Raw genomic sequence first — 13,635 nt, 5'->3', positions numbered from 1 at the left:
CGGGGGAGGCGCGTGCCCGAGCTGTTCCCTCCGCACCGAGAGCGCCCCCTCGGGATCGGGCTGCCCTGGACGGGACAGGCGGGAAGGGGCCGCGCTTGGGACGGGGCCTTCACCCCTCCGTCAGTTCTGAATCATGGCAACATTGAATTTCCTGAGCTGGAAGGGACCCGTCGGGATGGTGGAGTCCAGCTCCCGGCCCTGCGCAGGTCACCCCAGGAGTCGCGCCACGAGAGCGTTGTCCCGACGCTTCTTGAGCTCTCTCGGGCTTGGTGCTGTGCCCACTGCCTTACGCAGCCCGTTCCAGTGTCTGACCAGCCCCTGGCTGGAGCACCTTTCCCTAATAACTCAGTCTCAGATCAAAGGATAGAAATCGTGTTGCAGGTTTGAGGCATTCCTGGCCAGGCGCTCTCCCCCGATGGCTCTGTGACCCCATCAGCTTCGGGAAGCCGTGCCAGTGACGGGTACTGGGGTGACAGCAAGTCAGGACTTTCTACGTTTCCCCGGAAATCTTTCCGTCTGCAACCAGAACGGTGGCTTTTCACTCAGCTCCGGTTTGCCCTGCTGACACCGGCAGCCCCCGTCCCCTCCCCCGGGCATCCCCCTTCCCCCTAGCGGGCAGCACAGCGCGCTCCATGCCCGGAGCGAGGGGCGGGCGCGGCTGCCTCGGCGGCGGGGCGGGACGGGACGGGACGGGGCGGGGCGGTGCTCCCGCCGGAGGGCGGCCGGGGCCGGGGCCGGGGCCGGTGGCGGCGGGGGGCGGGCGGGAGCCCCCAGCCGCGGGTCCGCAGCCGCCAGCCCGGCGCCGGGCGCCGCCGCCGTCATGCCAGGACACGGCCCCCCCGCTCCGCTGCCGCCACCGAGGAAGGTAGGGAGGCGCCGAGGGAACGCTAAGGCGATAGAGCAGCGGGCAGAGGTGCCGCTCCAAAAAACTCCCTAATTCCCTCTTCCCTTCCGCGCCCCGACTGGCTTTTCTTCATCCCGGCTGCAGAGAGGGAAAGAGGGGGCCGCCAGCCGAGTCCCCCCGCGCTCCCGCGCACCGGGAGCCGCTTTCCCGCCGGGACGGGGCGGCTGCTGCTCCCGCCGGGCGCGGGGGGCCGGGCCCGCTGCCGGAGCGGGGCTCGGCCGGGGGGTTCGGGGCCGCGGGGAGCGGGGCCGCTGCTGAAAAGCCGAGCAGAGCGGGTCGGGAGCAGCGGCAGCCCCGCCACCCAGCACGGGGCCCCTGAGTGAACTCAGCCCTGCCTCGGTCTCCGGCACAAAACAGAGGAGGAAACGCTAAGCGCATTCTTTGGGGGAAGCCCGGGGCCTGCCGGAGCAAACGGCCAGAGTTCTCGGTTCGGCAAAACCCCGAATCCCCGTGTGATATTAGCCCTGCACTTCTCTCTCTGCTCCGGATAGCCTGCTTTCCTCTGACTTTGCCTTCGGCTGGAAGGAGCGCTTGCAGTTGTGTGCAGCCTGTGCCTTATCAGGGTGGCATTTCTGACTCCCGGTGGGGATCGGTGGGAGTATTCACCTGTCCTGGGGAGTAAAACGCTTTCTTGCCTTCCCGCTCTTGTACCCAAGGATGATGGGCGCTAATGGACAGGCAGTTGGTAGAAGGGAATGTTGTTTGGGAAGGGAACAAGGAAGAAATTACAGCTGGCTGCTGCTGTGGTCCCAAGGTGTCAAATGCAAACTGGGAGGTAAAACCACGCCAGGTGTATTTGGGGCACTTTCAGAGGTTTTGGCTTTTTGAGTGTCCAGTAAGCATGTTTCTTGATGCTTGGTGCTGGAAAAGTGTTGGTCATGGAGGATTGAGGCTTTCTGACTGCTTGGATCTGCACTGGAGCCTCCTCATAGCTGCAGGGACTAAGTGCTAACATGGGCCCTTAATTCTGCTCTTTGCAAGAACACGTCTTGTTCCCAAGACAGGTCAGCAAGTTGTTCCTGACCCTGAGTTATTCCCAGCCACCTTTGCTCTTGCCATTTAAATAGTTGTTTAAGTTTGTTGCTTTTGGAGGAGAGCATCTCCAGCCTGGAGCTCAGCTGGGAGGATAGAGCTGACCAGAGGGATTTCCATGGGGCCTTTATTTGCTGCTGTGAGCGGAGCTGCTGGTGGTGGTGGTGGATTAAAAAGCTCTTTTCTGTGTTGGCTGCCACCTTACTGACCACTGGTTCTTGGTGTGCGGTAGTGAGGTCCAATAATGTGTACTGGGCCTGTTTTCTGAACCACCAAAAAGGGAGCTGCTACTGCATCCTGGCAGGGGAAAGGAATGCATTTCCTCCACCCTTGTGTTGTGCTCTGAATTGTTGTCTTTGGGGTAGTGTTTGTGGGCTTTGGTGCATGTCGGGTTTGAGGGCTTTTCTTTGGGTGTTGTTTGGGTTTTCAAAATAATCCAGGCAGTGTTTCAGCTTGTGAAAATGGATAACTACTACGTTGGGTCAGGCTTGGAAGCAACTGAGAACACTAAGTATGGAAATGAGAGGAAAGCCACAGGATTTCCCAGGGTAAAAAGGCGCCTTTTTGAGAAACGGAAGAGAAAGCACTGAAAACAAAGGGCGCTGGAGTGGCCAGGGATGCAAAAAGCAGAGGAAAGATTGATGGCTCTGCTGGGACCACTCTGCCTGCGTGGGTGAGAAGGTTGTGCTGAAGCCTGGGCTGGCCTTCGGCACGTCCGTGTCCTAGCAGTCCACGCAGAAGACCCTCCCTGCTCCTCAGCTCAGATCCCAAGTGCAGCATTCCTTGTAGAGCACAAGTGCATGTGGAGTGTCCCAAAGTGCTGCTTTCAGTACTGCCCCCAGCTCGCTGCCCTGGGCAAGCTTTTAGGACATTTTGTCTGCAAAGACAACTTCTGTGTGTGCTTTCTGTTCTCCAGAAACAAGAAGAACATTTAGATCCTTTGTCAGACACAATAGGCTAGTCTTTCTCCCGTGCCTGTTGTATTTACATGTTAGAAATGTTCATTTTGACATGAAGATAATAAATAAAGACCCCGTAAGCTGTGTTTTTCAGAGATGATCTAAATCCAGGAGTAGCTTTTCCAACGAGTTACTCTTAATATCAGCCATGACAACTAATTCATACAGACAGGACTTCAAATCTCTATTTTGCTGGGCACTCTGGGAGCACAGAAGCAAGCTCAATCCTTCCCCAAGTTTAAGAAATTTGCTGATGAAATCGTCACACAGCAGAGCCAATCTCTTAAAGGTGGAGAGATGCTGAGCATTTCAGAAGTGTCTGATGAGTGCCATGTTCTTTTGGATCCCCTGCATGCATCATTCAAAGCAGCTGGTCCTCCCTTCCTTTTGTAACACCTGACATTTATTTCCTGACTGGAGCTGTGTGGAAGCTGCTCCTTCCTACGTGGAGGCCAGACCAAGGGGAGAAAAGGCTGTGTAGTGCACCATTAAACCCATGGCAGGGGAGAAGAAGCTGTCCTAAACCCTTGCTGAAGCTGGTTAATTGTGATGATCTCAGGCCTGCAGAACTGGGTGCAAGCTCTTTAGGGAAGCGTTTTTCAGCGGAAGGATTTGAGTTCTAGTGGCTGATATGTCTGTTGGCAGGATCCCAAGAGCTGGCTGGAAGAGGCCTCTACTATGAAAGAAATGCTGAAATAGGACTTTTAATGCACTTGCATAGCAGTTCCTTTCAGGCTGAGAAGACTCTCCCGAGGGAAGGAGGGAGTGGGATGGAGCTGGAAAGAAATTTCTTGTTTCATTCAAGTCCTGACAGTAAATGAGGGATCCTGGCTTTGCTTCGATACAGCTCAAATAACATTGTGTCTGAGGTATCTGTGAGCACTGTTTCACAGCACAAAGGAGGAAAAGAAACAGTGTTTTCTTGACTGTAGCTCTGAAGTGGAGTAGAAAGGGCAACAGCAAGTTGATCTTGCTTATTTGGGATATATGGGATTTTTTTTTTCTGGTCTTCACCTTGGAGACGCTTTATCAGCTCCTGGAAGTTGAAGCAAAGGCTGAAATGTGAGGATATGCACGGCGTTTGGGGGTGGCTTCAGCCCAGGTTTTAGAGAAGATGCCCGTATGACTGAGCTCCCAGCTTCATGAAGGCTGTGCTTTTGAAATGTTGTTGGAATGGCTGTGCTACATTGAAATGTGGCTTCTGCAGGGACCTTGGGTGACCTTGAAGTGGGTGCCTAAGACAGTCCAGAGTCCCTGGGATCTCTGACCTCTGCGTCCTGGGCAGCCAAGGGCCGTGTCCTTTGGTGGAAGCTCAGCACAGAACGGGCTGAGGGTCAGTTCAAGGTTGATATAAAGCACTAAATAAATACTTAAGGCTATAGGCTGATCCTGTTCAAGATCTCTCCCAGCCTTTACATGGTTCACCACCCACCTGGGCCAAGGTGCTCTGTGTCTGTGGACATGGGGCTGATGAGATGAAAGCCATCATTCCCCAGGCCTTTCCTGAAAGCAGTGGATTCTTACCCACTGCTCATGTGAGTCTTCACCAGTTTATGTCTTTCAGTGAGCTGGGAACACCTTTGTGGCTCTGCCATCATGATGGTCCAGTCTGTGCTGTGCTGAGACAGCTCTGAGCAGCTCTGAACCCTGTCATGTGGTTCCAGACTGTCATCCTTGGAGCTGCTCACAGGGACTGACTGTGCCCTTGGGATAATCCTGGCATGATGGCTGGGGGGATCCTGTGCTGAAACCCCCTGAGTGTGTACTGCTCTGAGGTAAATACATTGCCTAAACATTTGCTGGGCAAATGTGGGGTGCTCTGTGTGTGCAACAAAAACCCCAAAAGGGGGCTCATGGGAAATCTTCCTTGCAAGAAGCTTGAAACACTGACTCCTTTCTTTAATGCAGATAACATGTATTGAGGACGTAATTTCTGTCTTTTTTAAAAACAGTACTATCCCATGGTAAAGCTGAAGGAAGTCAGGCAGAGGCTTGAAAGAGTAATGTCCTGCTGGAATGAATGCTGTGCGTGCTGGTATAATCTTCATTCTTTGCTTCAGTGCTTTTTCCCCTCCTCAGCTTAGGGAAACCAGCTGCAGCTGGCATACTGTTACTTTCAAGGATTTAGCAAAGTAGATGCAAGTGGTGATTTAAGCTCAGTTTTTACTGACTAAACTTGTTAGGAACTGGCACACCTCTGAGGCCTTCTTAGGGCAAGATTCTCATCCCAGTGCTGGGGCACTGCCAGTCAGGTTTGCTTGGGGTCTTCTGCAAAGGGTTTAATGGCTGGCACAAACAAGATTTTGGCTTGACTGTTACCTGAGTGTGCTGTTTGTTACACATGACCTTTGCTGAATGTGAGATGTGTCTGTGTCTGCCTTCTAACAAGCAGTTCCTTGGCTGGGGTAAAGGCTCAGGCTGCTCACTGGAGCAGGAGGGCTGGGAGGGAGATGTTTGCACTGCAGCCAAGCTGCCCTGTCCAGCCTGGGCAGGACTTGCTGCTCTCAGTCCCCCTGCCCTGCAGGCAGAGCTCTGGCTCAGCCCTGTGCTCCTGGGCTGGGAACTGGCAGTGTTTATGTGATGAAAGGCAGCAGAAGATGGCTTTTCCTGAGCTCTGCCTTTGCCCATACATGTGCTGGCCCAGGGCCAGGATGGAAACTCTGTCCTCATGAGCAGAGAGAGGGAGATGGGAGGAGCGAGAGATGAAGAGGGGCCCAGAAGCAGAGGGAGTTAAAATAAAAACACCAGCTCACAGAGAGAAAAGCCTGTAACAGATGGCCCTGGCCATCCCCTGGGCTCTTCATGCACTTGGCTCCACGTGCAGTGCTGACAAGATCTCATCCATAAGCATGAGTAAGGGGCCTGGACCATTTTGGGATGTGTGGTGGAAGATCAGAGTAAAAGGCAAAAGGAAGGAAGCCAGACAGGTAAGGCAGCTGTGGTTGAGCCCTCTCTGTGATGCCTGAAGTGGGCTCTGGGACTTGCTGCTCCAGGGGCTGCCGTGTGAGCCATTGTAGGAGCACTGCTTTGTTTTCAAGTGTGGCATCCTTCAGCTGAGGCCACTCTTGTAAAGACTGTAAAACAGCATGGCAAATGCTGGTGGAGGTTTGTTCCACTGCTCTCATTCCCTCTAGAATATGTACAGCAGAGAGCTGGTCATCTGAATGGAGCCTAGTTAAAGGTAGGTTCTGCCAGCAGGTGCTGGCAGCTGTAATTTCCAATGCCCATCTCCTCATCAGGCATCATGGTAAGTAATCAGATTGGCTGAACAGTTCAGCATGTGGGTTCTGACCTTGCTTGGAAAGGATATCTGTGCAGGAGACTGTGCCTGGCAGAAAAGCTGGTCTTGGAGAGCAACTCACAAAAGTTTTGCTCTGAGCTCATTTGACAATCTGGCCCAGACACTTAAAATGTCAAGAGCCGGTGATGGTCAGGGGCAGCTTGAGTGGGGAAAGGTGCCACCTCACTTGGAAGTGGTTGAAAGAGTTCTGGATGAGACCCTGCCAGACCTTGAGACTCCTGATCCTACAGATCCCAGAGAGCAGATGGCTCCTGGCCAAGTTCAGGCACATAAGTTGTGTTTCCAGAAATTACTGGGGACTCTGGCAACCCACTGGAGAGACTGTTTCAGGGAGCAAGACTTGCTGTTTCTTTGTAAGCAGAATAACTTTAAATGGCTAGATGCTCTGTGTTTTAATTAGATTTCCCTTTGGGAATAAAAGTGATGAACTGTTTCTGTGCTCCTGCTACATTTAAATACTCTGTACTGTGCCCCAGTCTGGTGAATCGTTTAGGCAGACATGTAGGTCAGGCACATGCTTCAATCCACCCATCCCAGTGCTTTGGCTCCCAGGGCAGTACATCATTCCTGCTCTGGGAACTTTGGAACTGCACTTCACGCAGTCTGCTTGAAGACAGTGATATGCTTTGAGCACAGACTTAAAATCAAGCATGTGCTTAGGTGTTCTCCTCATCCCACGTGGTCTCTCACTCGCCCACTGTATTCTGTAGAATCATTTTATATCAGCAGCGCCCTTGAACGTGGATTTTCCCTTCTTACCCTGCGAGGCCTCCTGCCAAGTGCTCACTGATAAGCCCTGTTGCTGTGAGCAGTTCAGGTGAGATGCAGTCACAGGCCTGGTATTTTGGAAGCATTGTGGATAGGCATGCATGTGTGAATGATTAAATCAACCCATCGGGGTGTCATCTGGAGAGGAACAAATGCTGAGCTTGCTCTGCAGGCGGGGGGGAGGATGAGATCCCCCTCTAGTTTGTGCTGAAAGCTTTTCCCCTCTGCAGATGTGCAGCTGCTGTAGCTCTCTGCCAAGAGGCGGCCGTGACTTTCCGAGCTGGGGAACGCGCGCACATCTGTTTGCAGGGAGAGCAGCACGGGGGCTCGGGGCTCCTGTCCCGGGGGACGGTGTTCTCGTGACAGATAGTGCTGACTGTCATGGAGGGAAATGGCAAATTTCACGGGACACGGAGAGGGCACTTCATAAATATGAGTTTGCTTGCCAGCGTCAGCCGAACGCCACCTTTCTAAATTAAAAAGGAAAGAGCTCCCAGAGACTTTTCAGACTATTGGAGATACCTCTTTAAAAACATTAGGGCCCTGCAGAAGATGTGTGTTTTCTACATACAAAAATAAAATGTGTTTCAGCTGCCAAGGATGCTGTGATCCCAAAGGCTTCATGGGGCTTTTGGGTAAGAGTTGAGTCTTGGGTTATCCAGAGCTCAGAGTGGCTTGCTAGCAAAGGGAAATTTACTAAAACTGAGAAGGAAGTCTCTGTATCAGCACATGTAACGCTTCAAAAATCAACATCTGGCCAAAACCAGACCCTGGAGCATCCTCCACAATCTACTGGTCCATGAGAGCTTTTTCCTTGAATTCAGAGAGTTTGGGATTAAGTAACTGAGAATCTGGTTTTCCCTGCCTTGACATGCTAGGCTGCATGTACAGCAATCCCTAGTCAAATGCTATGAGACTATTTGTTACTCAAGATATTGAGCTTTTTCCAGATGATGTCAGAAGCCCTGATCTATCTGGCTTTTGTTTCTCAGCTTTGTCAAACCCTGAGAGAAGCCTGGGAGGCTTCCTACTGGGAAACCAACACATGGTAACTGTTTTTGCATCAGATTTCTGTCTCTGTTCCCTGAGATTACTGTGAGTGACTCCACGTAGAGGTTTTGCCATGGTGTCACCTCTCACATAACAGCCCTGTGCCTGTGAAGGTGGTGAAGGATTCTGACAGCTATTGCTGCTTAGTCTGTGCTAAACCTTGCCCCATCAGTATCCTCTTGTTTGCACAGCAGGAAACTTTCCTTGTAGGATGATTTCGCTCACTCAAATTCAGTGGGAAACCAAGGGTTTTCCCCTGTTAAATTCATAAATTCCTCCACTAGTCAAAGACAATTTTGGGTATGTTTCAAGGAAAATTAGGTTCACCTCTAAAAGGCACAAATTTCATGAAATGTTGTCAGAATTTGATGAGGTGGGGTTTTTTTGGTTGCTTGTGTTTTTTTAATAACTTATTCTGACATGTAATATATTGCTTCAGTTCCACTTGCTTAATGTTTGTTTGTATGGGGTAAAACAATTTTTCTCATCCAAAGCAATCTGGAAACATTATCAGAAACAGAAACTTGGTGTTTTAGAGCAGGGAAGGACTTCAACTGACCAGCACCCACTGCAGGAATACAAATTCTATCTTTTTCTGTCCTTCAAACCAGCGTTCCCAGATGTCTAACCCAATCCCTCTTGCTATTCTTATGAATTTCATATGGCAGCCTTATTATTTATAATAATGATAAAATTAGAATTTTATCATTATTATAAATTTCATTATTATTACTCTTATTTTATTATTAATAGAATAAACTAGACTAGACTGAGTTTGGAAGGGACCCACAGGGATCATCTTGCCAAGGTGCCTGACCACTTCAGGGCAAAAGTTAAAGTATGTTTATAAGGCCATTGACCAAGTGCCTTTTACACACTGGCAGACATGGAACACTGTCCACCTCTAGGAAATCTGTTCCAGTGTTTGGCCACTCTCCTGGTAAAGAAATGCCTCCAAATGTCCAGTCTGAACCTCCCCTGCTGCAGCTTTGAACCATTCCCATGTGTACTGTCACTGGTAGCAGGGAGAAGGGCTGAGCATCTCCCTCTGCATCTCCCCTCCTCTGGAGCTGTAGAGAGCTTTGAGGGGTGCTTTATCTTTACTTCAGGCTCCTGATCAAGATCTGCTTTTTGAAAAATCAAGCCTGACCACTGAGTTTGTTTTCTCCCCTTCTCTGTCTCTTTCTCTGTCTCTTTCTCTGTCTCTTTCTCTGTCTCTTTCTCTGTCTCTTTCTCTGTCTCTTTCTCTGTCTCTTTCTCTGTCTCTTTCTCTGTCTCTTTCTCCGTCTCTTTCTCTGTCTCTTTCTCTGTCTCTTTCTCTGTCTCTTTCTCTGTCTCTTTCTCTGTCTCTTTCTCTGTCTCTCTGTCTCTCTGTCTCTCTGTCTCTCTCTCTCTCTCTTTCTCTCTTTCTCTCTTTCTCTCTTTCTCTCTTTCTCTTCTTTCTCTCTTTCTCTCTTTCTCTCTTTCTCTCTTTCTCTCTTTCTCTCTTTCTCTCTTTCTCTCTTTCTCTCTTTCTCTCTTTCTCTCTTTCTCTCTTTCTCTCTTTCTCTCTTTCTCTCTCTCTTTGTCTCTTTCTCTCTCTCTCTCTCTCTCTCTTTCTCTCTCTCTTTCTCTCTTTCTCTCTTTCTCTCTGTCTCTTTCTCTGTCTCTTTCTCTCTCTCTTTCTCTGTCGCTTTCTCTCTCTCTTTCTCTCTCTCTTTCTCTCTCTCTTTCTCTCTCTCTTTCTCTCTCTCTTTCTCTCTCTCTTTCTCTCTCTCTCTCTCTTTCTCTCTCTCTCTCTTTCTCTCTCTCTCTCTCTTTCACTGGGAACAGGTAATCACAAACCCATTCTTTTTTCCTGACACACTTCAGCAGATCAGCTGTTTCGCTGTCTCTGTTGCACATGTCACTTTTTCTTATTTAAACATGTCAACAGTGGGGTATTTTTAACGTAGGAGATTTTGGTATGATTTGTTGTGAATCCTTGAATGCAGAATTAAGCAGAACCATGTATAATGCACCTTTTGCTAGGCAGGGCCAGCATGCCTTGGTGGTGCAGTGCTGAAGCACAGTGAGAGGTGTGTGGCTGAGGTTCCCCAGGAGAGCAAGGTGATGGCACTGTCATTGCTCCATTAATTTAAGCTGAGCAATGACCTCAAAGTGAGGTTAGGAGTTTTTTTTATGCTTTGGAAGAAATTTTGTAGTATTGGTTTTTCAGTTTCATGATTGAATAAAAGAAAATTAGAACTAACTACTTGGAGAAAGGTGGCAGGGTAGCCCCATCTATTTTCTTCCCTCCTTTTTTCCCTTCAATAAAATAAATAGGAAGGAGAGAAAGCCTAAATAGTATTTCAGCTCCTTGTAAAGGGAGGGTTTAACACACACCCCCTCAATTTAGCTAAATTTTGGTAAGTAATGTCATTTCACAGCAAAGAACCTGACTCTTGTAAGCTTCCTTCAGATTACCTCAGATGTTTTCTTGAAAGTATCTCTCTGTTGGGTTTGGGGTTTTTTGAGGGCATACTGAATTTAGATCAAATTTGGCAAAAAATTTTAAAGTTAATCAGAAACCATAAGTAATTTACTCATCCAGCAGCACTGAAATCTGTTTGTGATTCATGCAAATTGAATTGCTGAGACCATGCAGCTGCATTTCAAGTATGTGAGTGCATCCTGACCAGATAAGTTATTTTCTGGAGCATTTCTGATCAGGTCAGAGAAACAGGCACTTTTGCACTGTGGTTCAGAGTTTGTGAGATGCTACTTCAGGAGGAGAGAGTACTTTTAGAGCACAAATCGCCTCTTGGGAGTATTCTTATTTTTATATGATAATTATATTTGCAAACACTGTGAATCTCTAATATTCTTTTTGCTTGGGAAGGCATATAAGCAAAGATAACTTCTTGCTGACCTATTTTCAGGGCTGAAATTTCTCCTGTGTCTTACTTTTCATTTTAATATGAATGCAGTGAACACACTTAGAAGATTTTTATTAAGTAGATGCTATGCAGTCTGAACATTTGAGTTATTACATGCTGAAGAGATGGGAAGAAGAATGCCTACTTGAATGCCGAACATTTTTCTTACCAACCAAGAAGTAAATCAAGTATAGCATTACTTAAGCTCTTCTTGTTCCTCTTCTAATAGAAGAAAATGTTTGGGGAATTTCCCCCTAAAAGATCAAGTTTAGGTTTAGTTTTCCAGTTTTGTCTGTAGGCATTCTCTTTTCAGTAAAGAAAATAGGGTTGTTATCAAATATCCATTGTATTCAACTGCAGATAACTGAGGCAGCATTGGGCAGCTTCTACCTTTTTATAAAAAATGTGGTTCTGGTGAGGAATCTAAAAAAATATAATCCAGAAGAGGGGAGATTTAGATTACATGTTAGGAGGAAGTTCCTTTTTGTGAGGCTGGTGAGGCACTGCAAGAGGATGCCCTGCCCCTGGATGTTGGGATGCCCCATCCCTGGAAGTGTTCAAGGCCAGGCTGGATGGGGCTTTAAGCGGCCTGATCTAGTGAAAGTTGTCCCTGTCCATGGCTGGGGGATTGGAACCAGATGATCCTTAAGGTTCCTTCCAACCCAAAGCCTTCTGTGATCGAGCTGGCCTGTTCATAGAGTATTTAACCTATGGAAAATGTGCATTTGCTGCAATGGCCGTCTTCTACAGAGAGAAAAAAGCCATTTACAGACAGACCTCTTTCCTGAGCCAGATCTTCAAAGCTGAGTGTGTACAGCTGATGCTTTTGGGACAGTGGGGGTGGGAATTTCACAGAGGAACTTGCAGATCATCAGGGTGTTCCACCAGGTGGGTCACTCCAATGCTGGCCCTTTACTGTAGGAGACCTCATCTCTTGCCCTGCAGGAAACCTTTCTATTCTTTAATCATCACATGAGAACCTGTAAGAGCCATCCCATCCCATCCTATCCTAAGAGGTTTCATGGACTTGAGCAGAGAGGGGCTGTGTTTCTGTAGGTACCTCTGTGTTGGGGCTGAGCAGAAAGGAGGGGAATGTGGAGGGGGGAACGGGGGCCACACCACAATCACTGCAGTCACCTTCAGTGCAGCTGGGATCTCCCTTGCATTGCCCTGGAAATGGCATCTTCATGAGCATTTGAGAGGAAAGGGGATGATGTTTATTGAATAGCTCAGGGGACAGGGCTTCTGCAAAGGGTTTAACTCCAGAAGATTCCTACTCTGATATTTTGTTCTGGGTCCTGTAAAATGTGCCCTTGTGAAACGCAGGCAGTGCTTTGTAGTAATGAGTTTTTCCTGTGCACAATAAACAGTATCAGGGCCCAGTCCAGCACAACATCCAAACATCTTGGGTGGAGTATGCCCTAGTGGTTACCCTGGAATACAAAACTTGGATGCACATTCTCTGGGTTGGAAGCTTGTGTTCAAATAGCTCTGCTTCAGTTGTGGGATAAGGGCTGATGGAGACAATTGCACATGGGTGCTCTGCTTTTGCTCCATTATCCAGCGGTGAGATGTATGTGAAAGAAAGTAAACAATGGAAATTAAAGTCCTTTTAGTATGTATTGGCTTTACCACATCCCTTGGAAGAGAGTAGTGAGCAATATGTGCTTGTTTGATAACTCTCCAGTTTCTAGGTTTTCTGCTGCAAGAAGCCCAAAGGAACACTTCAGCAAAGGAAAAAAACAAAACTCCCAAACAAATGCTTTCAGTATTTCTCACTTTTCTTTAGTAGTTGGTTGGTTGTTTAGTTTTTTATTTAGTTAATAATTAAATAGTTATACAACTATTAAATAACTATTACAATTAATAGTTAAATAACTTCAAGCTTTTCAAAAAATTGTATTCTGATCTCTGAAAGTGGAATTGACTTGGGAAGAAAATATTTTCCTTTTCTAATAGTGAAAATTTACAGCACTCATCAGTATTTGCCAAGGCAGCATTATTGGTGGATTCATGCCTTCCATGGAGCTGTTGAAGTTTCTTAGGCACTGCAGAATGACTAGGGACACAGACAGTAGAAATGTGTTGGGGATAGCATAATTATATGTCTTGATTTGGCAGCTATTTTTTACTGCTTCCTTGCTGATCAGTTGCAGGAAGGCAAAAAAGTATCACTTGGGGAGGAAAATGTCTAGTAATAATGTTTTGAAAGGTACTTTTTGTTGTTGTTTTCCACAGAGAAAATGAGAGTAGTTACTCACTTTTACAGTCATTCATGATCTGTTATCATAGGATAATCCAGATTTGGAGGGATTACAGGAGGCCTGTACTCCAGCCTCCTTCTCAAATAGGTTCAGGTCTGAGCTCAGATTGCTCAGGGCTTTGGTTGGGTCTTGAAAACCTCCAGTAATGGAGACAGCAGCGCTGCTCCAGAGCTCTGTTTTCCTCATGGTGAAAAGAGCTCTTTTATCCCCATAGTAGAAAAAAAAAGACTTTTCCTTATATCAAGTCTCCATGTTCCCTCTCATGTTGTCTCTCATCCCACCAAGAGAAAAACAGCCAAGGAATTTGCTTCAGGTCACACGCTGTGCTACACCAATGGTTTTGTTTTTATGAAAAAAAAAAAAGATTAAAAAGTCACAACAGAATGTGGAAACCAGTGTCATGTCTCTGAAAGGGACAGGGCACACAGGTGTCAGTTCAGATCTGACCTGGACATGCTTA

General features: G+C 47.8%; 1 protein-coding gene across 2 annotated transcripts in view; it reads left to right on the top strand.

Annotated features, from left to right (window-relative positions):
* Positions 1 to 729: 729 nt before the first annotated feature.
* The window catches only part of DENND2A (DENN domain containing 2A), a 58,705-nt gene continuing 45,799 nt past the window's right edge, over positions 730 to 13,635 (top strand). For both annotated transcript variants that reach the window (XM_084206048.1, XM_084206049.1), the window contains exon 1: positions 730 to 865. The gene's annotated coding sequence lies outside the window, so the exon portion shown is untranslated. The remainder of the gene's footprint in view (positions 866 to 13,635) is intronic.

The sequence above is a fragment of the Fringilla coelebs genome (genome assembly GCF_963513975.1).
Source record: "Fringilla coelebs genome assembly, chromosome: 5".
Taxonomy (NCBI): domain Eukaryota; kingdom Metazoa; phylum Chordata; class Aves; order Passeriformes; family Fringillidae; genus Fringilla; species Fringilla coelebs.
The sequence above is the reverse complement of the archived record's forward strand: the minus strand, read 5'-3'. Positions and strand labels throughout refer to the sequence as shown.